The sequence below is a fragment of the Natator depressus genome, chromosome 11 (genome assembly GCF_965152275.1).
Source record: "Natator depressus isolate rNatDep1 chromosome 11, rNatDep2.hap1, whole genome shotgun sequence".
NCBI classification, from domain to species: Eukaryota; Metazoa; Chordata; order Testudines; family Cheloniidae; genus Natator; species Natator depressus.
Window position 1 is genome coordinate 72,150,029 of NC_134244.1, and position 10,284 is coordinate 72,160,312.

A 10,284-nucleotide genomic window follows, 5' to 3' on the forward strand; every position below is an offset into this window, starting at 1 on the left:
ATCATTTTTACAGGGCATATATTTGTAATAAAAAATAATAATATAAAGTGAGCACTCTGCACTTTGTATTCTGTGTTGTAATTGAAATCAGTATTGAAAATGTATCAAAAAATATTTAATAAATTTCAATTGGTATTCCATTGTTATAAGTGTGATTAATCGCGATTGATTTTTTTGAGTTAATCGTGTGAGATAACTGTGATTGACAGCCTTAACGTACATATATAAAATAATACCAAATCCTCAGAACACCAATGTAATGGGGAAACTAATTCTTACCTTAAAATGACAAGTGATTTTATGTACTCATGTGGCACTTGTTGGCATTGCCCTAGCAACAAAGCTGTTGAAACAGAAAAGCAAGCAGGGTGCGGCAGTGAGGCTGATGCCTAGCAGGGCTGCCAGGGGGAAAACCATTCTTTTCTTTTTGCCTGTGCTCCTAAGAGGTTGAAAGTTACCTAAACCCCAAAGCATAAAAGTGGGAGTGGGGGCAGGTGCTTTGAAACTTCCATTCCCAGGATGGCCATGGTGAACAGGTCATGAGAGACAGAATCTACAGGGGCCAGGGCAGGGCTTGCAACTAAACTCCCATGTTTCCCTCAGGATTTTCAAACTACACTGGACCCTCACGAGAATGTGGGATTTGAGATCCATGCCAGATCCCGCATTCTAGCGGGTACTGCGTTACAGCGGGGACCGCGTTACAATGAAAGTTAATGACCGTTACTAAATTTGGGATCCGCAACCACGTTCTATCAGAATTTGTATTATATAGACACGTGTTCTAGCGAGGGTCCGGTGTATAACTTTCAGGGTCTCATCTCTGTCAGTTAAGGCTATGTCTACCCTATAGCATTTACAGCGGCACAGCTGCAGTGGGCTAGCCCCTTGTTCTGTGTTTGGGAGTGGCAGGGGATTCATTCATGGTCTTTTTCCTCTTTCAGGTGCTTTCAAGGGTCATCATGGTGCACCTTGGTAAGTGCAGACAGGGCTTGTTAGGGGTTGCGTGCACACCATGTTGTACTGGCAGACCCCAGGTTCTGCATCCCTCTAAATCAATCACAGTTAGTGGAGAATGTGCAGCCTTCACCGCTGAACTCTCTTAAGGGTTGGTAGAGCAAATCTGTCATCTTTATTGTAAATAAATTGCTTTAAGACCTCAGTCTCCTGGCAAGGTACAGACTTTGATTCCATCATGAAGAATAATCTACTGTTGCTGTGTAAGGGAAGGTTACAGCAGTTTTATTGATTTTTAAATGAAACCAAGCTTTTCTCTAAGGCCTTTGGAATTTTTTGGCTCGACGTCTATACACATCTGTTTATAATCAAATCTATTGTGACACCTGTTGATCTTCCCTTCAGCTCATCACCTTATGAAAAATTATCATGGAGGACACGTAGCTATCCGATTGGCTCTTGGTGGTTGTGCCAACAGACCCTTCTTCCGTATAGTGGCCGCATATAACAAGCGAGCACGGGACAGCAAGTATTTGGAGCAAGTGGGCTGCTATGACCCACTCCCAAATAGCCACAATGAAAAGCTTGTTGGCTTGAACATCGAGAGAATCAAACACTGGATTGGTTGTGGAGCACATGTCACAAAACCGGTTGAAAAACTTCTAGGTAACTCAATGTGTTTTTCAATCTGAACTATTTGCTTATTTCTCTTAAAAGACAATAGGTTTTCCTTGGTGATCCTCCGCATACTTGGAGTACCAAAGACTCTTTCTTCATTTCTTTGCATGAATTCTTGAGACTGTGTATATATGCAATCACCCTTCTTTTGGCCACAGGAAATGGGATGTTTCAGAGTAGCAGCCTTGTTAGTCTGTCTCCGGAAAAAGAACGGGAGGACTTGTGGCACCTTAGAGACTAACAAATTCATTTGAGCATAAGCTTTCGTGGGCTACAGCTCACTTCATCAGATGAATAGAATGGAACATATAGTAAGAAGATCTATACACATACAGAGAATCATGAAAAGGTGGGAGTTGCCATACAAACTGTAAGAGGCTAATTAAGATGCGCTATCATTTCTTAGTCTCTAAGGTGTCACAAGTACTCCTGTTCTTTTTGAGGAAATGGGAACGGGTCTCATTTATGGAGACACTGAGCTGGCCGAGACAGCAGTAAAAGGCACTTCAAGCCACTAGAGGGTTGGTGAGAGAGACAATTACTCTCACTTCTTAAAAGTCTCATTAACTATTGGAACAGTTGACCCAGGGTTGTCGTGAATTCTCCATCACTGACAATTTAACTTGAGATTGGATGTTTTTCTGAAATATATACGCTAAGAATTATTTTGGGGAAGATCTATAGCATGTGTTATATAGGATGTCAGACGAGATAATCACAGCGCTCCCTTCTAGCCTTTGAATCTGTGAGTCTAGAACAGTCATATTGCAACTCCAGCTATAAACATAAATAGTCTTTCTTTCAGGTCTTTCTGGATTTTTCCCATTGCATCCTATGACAATCACAAATGCAGAAAGATTAAGGAAGAGAAGAGCCTTGAAAGCCATAACAGCTTCTGAGGAAGAAACTCCAGGTGACTGATAACATCTAACTGAACTGAATGACTCAAAAGATTACTGTACAGACAACGATCAGAACAGTGTGCCAACTAAAAAGGACAATATCTTTACTACAGGCAAAGAAATGATAGTGGATGTGAATTATTTCATAAGAACGTATTTTGAGGCTTTAGGAGTCCTCAGACAAGGATTCTGATTGTCCTCATTTGTTAATTACTTCTTATTTTGCACAAATTATTCATCTTTCATGTTTGTCAAACTGCAATTACTTAGGCCCCGATCCACAAAGGTAAAATTTAGGCTCCTAAATTCCACTGAAATCCAATGGAAGTCAAGAACCAAAATACCTTTGTGGATCTGGGCCTTCCAGATTACAGCATTCATACAAACTGAATACAAACTCCCGTTTTCTAAAGAGCTCTATTGTGGAGGTAGAGAGAGCGTTACTGACTGTCGTAAGAGTCTAATGTATAGGAAGTTGTGCTGGATCAACGAACAGGTGAGGATGCACCTGTAGGCTTCCTTCTAAACGTCACCTTACCATTACTTAAGACAAGCCACAGTTGGTTTTTAATTTTGCAGTGAACTATTTCAAGATTTTTGTTAGAGGAGGGGCACTCAGACCTGGCCACTGTTGCTTCTTTATTTTCACCCAATGAAGCTGCAAATAGTGTAAGCAGCAGAAAATCCTTTTTTCGGTGCAGGGGTGCAGCACAGAATGTGACACGAATTACTTAACCACACTACTGTTCTTCCAGAAGGTATCCCACAGAACATGACCACTCTAAACATAGCAAATACTTGGATGTTTGTATACCTTTCTCCCTGAACAGTATTTGATCAAACATTATACATGCGTTCAGCTAAAACAATAATTTAAAAATCCAGGAATTACTACATGGTGTTCATAGATTATCAGCCACCCATAGCAGCCATTCATATTCCAGCATGATAAGCACAATAAACATTGAGCTATGTTCAGAGGCAGACGGCTATCCCTGTTACTTGGAGGAACTCGCACATCATTCATTCTATCGTCTTCCTTCCACATTCTGACTCGCTTAAATGTCTTAGGTAAGGCTTGTACCATCCCCGAAGATCACCAACCTCAGACTCTGGTAGACCAAACAAAGCCACTGAGTTTGAGTCATAGAACCATCACCCCAAAAGTCTTAATGCCAATCAGTGCAAATCTCAGAATTGATGATGGGGAGCCCATGAGATCTTTCTCAGCCCCTACAGTGCAGCACATCACCCCTTTTAAAGCACTTGACGTAACAAAGCTGAGACACGCTCACTGGACGATCACAGTATCCTGCTTATTTAAGAAGAGCACAATACAATAGACCACTCTAGTGCTGACAGAAAAGTCGCCTTCCTCAGCTGTTGCTCCAAGATGGCAATCTGCTGCTGTTCCTGCATGTGAGGAAGTTGGTGGGGCTCAAAAGGAGGGCAGCTCACAGCAAGAGAAATGGCTGAGAAGAGCTAGACAAGTTAGAGGCACTTGAGATTCACTGCAGGCCTATGTGGTGCTCCCTTGGCACCAGACCCATAAGGGTGCAGGGAGAACCATGGAATCTCAGCCGGCTCTCACTTGACAGGCAGCTGGGAATTGGTTCCATTTTTAATGGAGAAGTAAAATCTGAGCAAATGTATACATGGAACCAAAGAAAAATAAGATCTTTTGGGTGATACCTGAAGTCCTGCCTGAAAAGGTTCAGGCAGACATGGCTGGTTTGGATTTTGCCTATTAGTACATTTAAACCAGGGGTTCTCAGAACACATTTTTTGGTGGCCTCGGACTGTGACCACCAATTCTTGCTGGTGGCCGCACTGACGCTTTTCCCTAAAATACTTAACTGTAGGAAAAACAAATAAATATGCACATACACGTGTCCAAATCATTGTAATTTATTTATGTAGGGTTTTTTCAGACTCAAAAATAATACGAAAAATTATATTTGTATGTTGAATATTGCTTTTCGCAGCACCCTTAGTAGCTAGCTGGGAGTTTGTGAAAAGTGATATTAACAAACATACAAGTATCACTTTTCACAGCCTCCCAGGCAGCTAGTAAGCGTGCTGTGAAAAGTGATACTTGCATGTTTCTTTGTTTCGCTTTTCTCAGCAAGCCCCGGGTTTGGAGAGGGAGGCAGCAGGGGTCTGGGGCAATGGGGGGGATAGAGGTGGAACCAGGGAAGGCAGTGGGGGCTGGGGGCGATAAATGGGGGTTAGGGGAGGCGTCGGGGAGAATGGTGAGCCCTGCTGCCATATGGCTGGAGCTGGGAGGCAGCACCCCCAGGGTCCAGAGTGAGCGGCTGGAGCCCAGGGTTGGTGGCTGCTGCTGCTGCGCAGCTGGAGCTGTGGATCAACACCCACCACCCTGGGGCTGGGGCTGGGGCTGGGGCTGGGGTTAGGGAGCGGGGTTAGGGCTGGGGGTCGGTGCCAGAGCCCGGAGCCAGCACTTGTTGCTGCACAGCCAGGGGTTAGCGCCCAGGGCCAAGGACACGTGGCCGGAGCCTGGGTCAGAGCCCGGGGCTCGAGCCGTGCAGCTGAAGCCCTGCGGCCAGGTTCTCACCCAGGGCTGAAGCCCAAGCCCCAACGTGCCCTGCCCACCCCACAGGTGAGTCAAGAACTCACCTGGCTCCTGCAGCATTGTGCCCCACCTGTCTCCAGAGGCGGTGCATGGTGGCTCATGCAGGAGCAACAGGGAAGGAAGGGGAGAGGCTGATGCTTTGGCCTCTCCACCGCTGCCCAGGAGGCTGTTAGGCCTGCACAAAAAGTCCCTGGTAGCCGCATGCGAGAAATGCTGATTTAAACTTACTTCCATGCTGTCAAAACCTTTGCCATTGTACCTCCTAACTGCTGGTTTCTCAGGTCAGAGTGCACTTAAGGGTTAAGTGAAGTGCTGCTGGAAGAATAAGCTTCGTGTCCTTTAAAGGAAACCAAGACAGAAGAAAATACTGATGATTTTTAATATTTTTTCTTTATCTAAAAAAATTAATGAAACGATATAGAAAATTCTATTAAACACACCTTTGCATTTTACAGATTTGTAGTATGCAAAATTTGATTTTATGTAGTGCCCATCCCCATATATATTCCAGATTAGTATAAACAAGACATGATTTCCCTGGTAACTGGGACCAGTTTTTATTCTGTCTCCTCAAATTGAAAAGTTCATTTGTATGTAGGCTTCGGGATGAGTTCCTTTCTCATTTCTAAACACACAACACGGTTTTCTTTTCTGGATTTCTCGGCCTCAAATACAAGGAGGTGGGTCTGCAGGGTTGCTTCAGGACCAGTCTGAATGAGGGAGGGTTTATTCTCCTGTTTAAAAAACAAAATTATTTCTAGTGTTACAGGAATAAAAGACAGAGAAGTCTGGTTTATAAAGCTGGATCTCTGCATCCCTCTCCCAAAAGGACTGCATGATCAAGCTCAAGGGAGTATTCAGAAATAAATTGTTGATCATCCCTTTAATCGAGTTATACCAAAGCAAGAGTTAGACAGTGGTTGGGCAATCACCATACAGTAAAATGGAGTAAATATTAATTAGAATGTTACTGCCAATAAAGACAGGTGACTCAGTAGTAAAGCTTTGATAATTAGGGGAGGCAACATTGTCTAGTAATAACTGGCTGAACGAAGAGAGGTCCTACACTCAACAGTCACTCCCATGTTGGAGGAATCTCAACTACAAAGATGAACAATCATCTTCCCAAAATAATTTTAAAATGGTGACACCCCCAATGACTTATCTCTCAGACAGAAAGAAAAGAAATAATGGTGGGGAGAAAAGGGGACCCTGGCCTGGGGAGAGGAGGCATACAGAAGTTCTGTGTGGTAGGGGAAGGTCGGAGGGCACACAGAGCCCCAGCCTAGGGGAGATGAAGAAACATGGGACAGAGCCTGTGACATGAAAGAGGGGTGAGCAGATGCAGGGAATCTGTGAAATAGAGAGGATGGGAGGGTGGCACATGGGGGGAGGGGAATGGAGGGCAGCCAGGAGCCCTCAGTGTGTGCAATGAGTACAGCCTACAGAAGCATCTAAGTGTGAGAATGCCAAGTTCATAATACTTTGCATGTCTAAAATGACTTTTATCACTGTCCCAAAGAACTTTAAAAATGCAATTATTTCTTCCCATTTACAAATAAACTCTCTTGCCATGGTTTTCTGGAGAGAGCTGCACAGAGTCAGAGTATTAGCTATGTTTCTGGCTCCTGACCAAAACAGATAATCTGTCAACATTTGCTTTACGTGCATGTAGCATTCAGGGGTGGGGTTCTGGGAAGGGATCAGGAGTGATGCTTATATGCCTAGATCGTCCAGTAGAAGATTTTGGAAGTAAAAGATGTCTGACAGAGGCAGGTTTCAGTATGAACCTAGCTCTCAGGTAAAGCCTGGCCCCTTCTTGGTGGCTGTGGAGCATTCTTTCTTAAAAGACCTAGTCTTGGACTGCAAAGGCGTGGAGTAGCATTTAAGGAGCACTGACAGGGGATGCATACTTCCTACTGCCAAGGAGCTCAGCTGCACAGGGGCTCACTGCACACCACTATACAGCTGAGATCTGGAACTTGATCAGTGGATCCTTTGTATTCTCTTATCCTTATCCTTCTCTCTTATCCTTTGAATTCTCCGGGAATTACTGGGTAAAATCATATTGTTGGTGTAATGCCGGAGGTCAGATCAAAAAACCCACATTAGTCCTTTCCATGGAATCACAGAACCGGAAGGACCGTCCTAGTCCCGTCCCCTGCACTCAAGGCAGGACTAAGTACAGTAGAACCTCAAAAATACGAACACCAGAGTTACAGACGGACCCGTCAACCAGACACCACGTGGACCCAGAAGTACGCAGTCAGGCAGCAGCGGAGACGAAAAACAAAAAAACCCAACAAATACCATGCTGTGCCGGCACTGCATCGTCAAGTTAGGCACATCGGGGCTGCCTGTCCCCACCCCACCCACCACTTGCCACGCGGAAGGCCAGCCACGTACAGGTGAAGACGCTGAGGTTCACAGGCACAGCTGTGAGCTCCCGAGAAGGAGTGCTGGGGTCTGCACTAGCCACAGGGGCCGTTTCCCGCCTCTGGCTGGGAGGGGGACAAGCCTGCAACCTTAGTCTCAGTCCAGGAAAGAAGCTCCCTGAGCTGCTGCTGAAACCTGGCCGAGAGCGTGAGCTGCTGGAGCCCGAACTCCTGCCCGCCTGCCGCGCTCTGGAGGAGCGGCTGCGTTTGAAAGGGCCCCAGCCTGCACTGCGCACCCACTGGTGCCAAAGCACCCCTGGGTGCCTCACGCATCACCCTTGCAGTCAGGGGGCTAGAATCAGAAACTTGCCGGGCAGCCGCTGCAGAGTGTGAGCCCCCGTTCCGAGCACTCCGCCCTGAGGAGCAGCCCATAACGGCTTGGGCAAAGTTACGAATAACCTCCATTCCCGAGGTCTCCGTAATTCTCCTATATTATCTAGACCAGGGGCTGTCAACAGGCGAACCACGGGCCAAATCCGGATTGCCAGACGCTTTTGAACAGACCCCAGAAACTTTTTATTTATATATTGTCATTATTATTATTTTTGTAAATGATTTTCTCTGCAGTCTGGCCCCTGACTGTACATTGATGAAGAATTTGGACCTTGACAAAAAATAATTGACTACCCCTCATCTAGACCATCCCTGAGCGGTGACTGTCGATCCTGCTAAGAACCTACAATGACAGAGATTCCACAACCTCCCAAGGTAATTTGTTCCAGTGCTTAACTATGCTGGCAGGAAGTTTTTCCTAACGTCCAACCTAACCTCCCATGCTGCAATTTCAGCCCATTGCTTCTTGTCCTGTCCTCAGAGATTCACAAGAACAATTTTTCTCCCTCCTCCTTGTAACAACCTTTTATGTACTTGAAAACTGTTCTCATGTCCCCTCTCAGTCTTCTCTTCTCCAGATTAAACGAACCCAGTTCTTTCAACCTTTCCTCGTAGATCATGTTTTCTAGACCAGCGGTTCTCAACAGGGGGTTCGTGGCCCACTGGGGGTCCATGAACCCTTTCGGGGGGCCGCAGGGCCCCGTGGCTAAAATCCAAAGCCCGAACCCGAGCACCTCCCGCAGAGCTGAAGCCGGGAGCAGCAGGGCTGAATTCTGGAGCCCCGAGCCCCGGTGCTCCCCAAGGGCCAGAAGCCCTGAGCCCATGGGCAGAGTTGGGGGAACACAGGGGTGTTACACCCCCCCCCCCAAACTACAGTGCAAGAGCAGGGCAGTCCTGGGGTAGCTCCACACCCCCCCTCCACCACCTCCTCTCTCCACCCCCTTGCTAGGTCGGAGGTGGGAAGTCAGAGTCCGGCAGCGTAGGACAGCTGCTGCTCTGACTGGTGCCATGGAGCAGGCAGCCGCAGCGTTGCCTCGTCTCCTGCTGCTGCAGGGGGTTGAAGCTGCTCCCCTTTGCTCATGCAGCTGGTAAGAGCTGCCTGGGCGGGGGGACCCGGCTGCTTTGTGGCTGGCAGAGCCCTCAGGGTACAGGGACCGCAGGGGAGCCCTGAGAGCACACAGACCCTAGCTACCTCCTCCCTGCACCCTGAGCTACCCTCTGCCCAGACACAGCCCCTAGCTACCTCCTCCCTGCACCCTGAGCTACCCCCCTGCACACCCCCATGCACAGCCCCTAGGAGTCTCCCTGCACCCTGAGCTACCCTCTGCCCAGACATAGCCCCTAGCTACCCCCCTCACTGCACCCTGAGCTACCCCCTGCACACCCCCATGCACAGCCCGTAGGAGTCTCCCTGCACCCTGAGCTACCCTCTGCCCACACACAGCCCCTAGCTGTCCCTCTCCCTGCCCCTCAAACTTTTTGAGCTGAGCCCCCCCACCTTTGAGTTATAATTTTTGGTGGTAGGCCCCCCAAGTCCAGACAGGCGGGTGGCCTGCTGAGGTGAGTCAGGGGGTGGAAGTAGCATACCCTCCCCAGACCCCGACGTCGGAGCTGGCTTGAGCCTCACTGGCCCCTGCCCACCCAAAACAGAAACTCCCCAGTGCAGCCACAGCCTCAGGGCAGGGACGATGCCCCGGGACTCCGGGGACACAGTCCGGGCCTCTCACCTCCAGGGCACTGGGGTTCTCTTCTGCCCAGGGCAGGAGTGAGCAAACGTCTGTATGACGTGATGACCATTCAGAAACCGGTGAGGAATGAGCTGGTTTGAGGGGAGTTGATCTCGGTCCAGTTGCAGGTCAGTGAACCTCTCCCTGTCTCCATGTCCCTATCTTTAAACAATTACAGGCCCCACGGGAGGGGGTTGGTTTGATGTTTAACCACATGGCTTAGCAATGAGAACCCCAAATCCCCCTCTGCTTTGGGAGCCAGGTTTCCTGTTTGAATTCTGTGTTTCAGAGGACTTCAGGCCTGGGCACTGTGATTATTTACCAGTTTCTCGGGCCTGAGGGGGTCACGTCACTCACGGCTGTGAGGACCGAGCGGTTAAGGCGTTGGACTCGAAATCCAATCGGGTTTCCCTGCGCAGGTTCAAATCCTGCTCACAGCAAGGCCTGTGTTTTAGCCACACTTGCTCACCAGGGCAATACATCTCCACCGACCCTGGGACGCTCTCCATACGCTCCCCACCCCAAGGAAACCCTGTTCTGCTCCTTTCATGGGGATGCCTGGGATGGTGCCTCACGCTGTGTCCCTGCGGTCTCAGCTCCTGAGGCCTCTGCCCCTCACCCAGCACCCCCCGGCTCAGCCCCACCCCTGGGTGCTGCTC

At 48.1% G+C, this 10,284-nt stretch overlaps 1 non-coding gene across 1 annotated transcript; it reads left to right on the plus strand.

Annotated features, from left to right (window-relative positions):
* Positions 1–9,983: 9,983 nt before the first annotated feature.
* Positions 9,984–10,065, plus strand: TRNAS-CGA (transfer RNA serine (anticodon CGA)). Its single transcript has one exon. It is a non-coding gene; the product is annotated as a tRNA-Ser (tRNA).
* Positions 10,066–10,284: the final 219 nt, after the last annotated feature.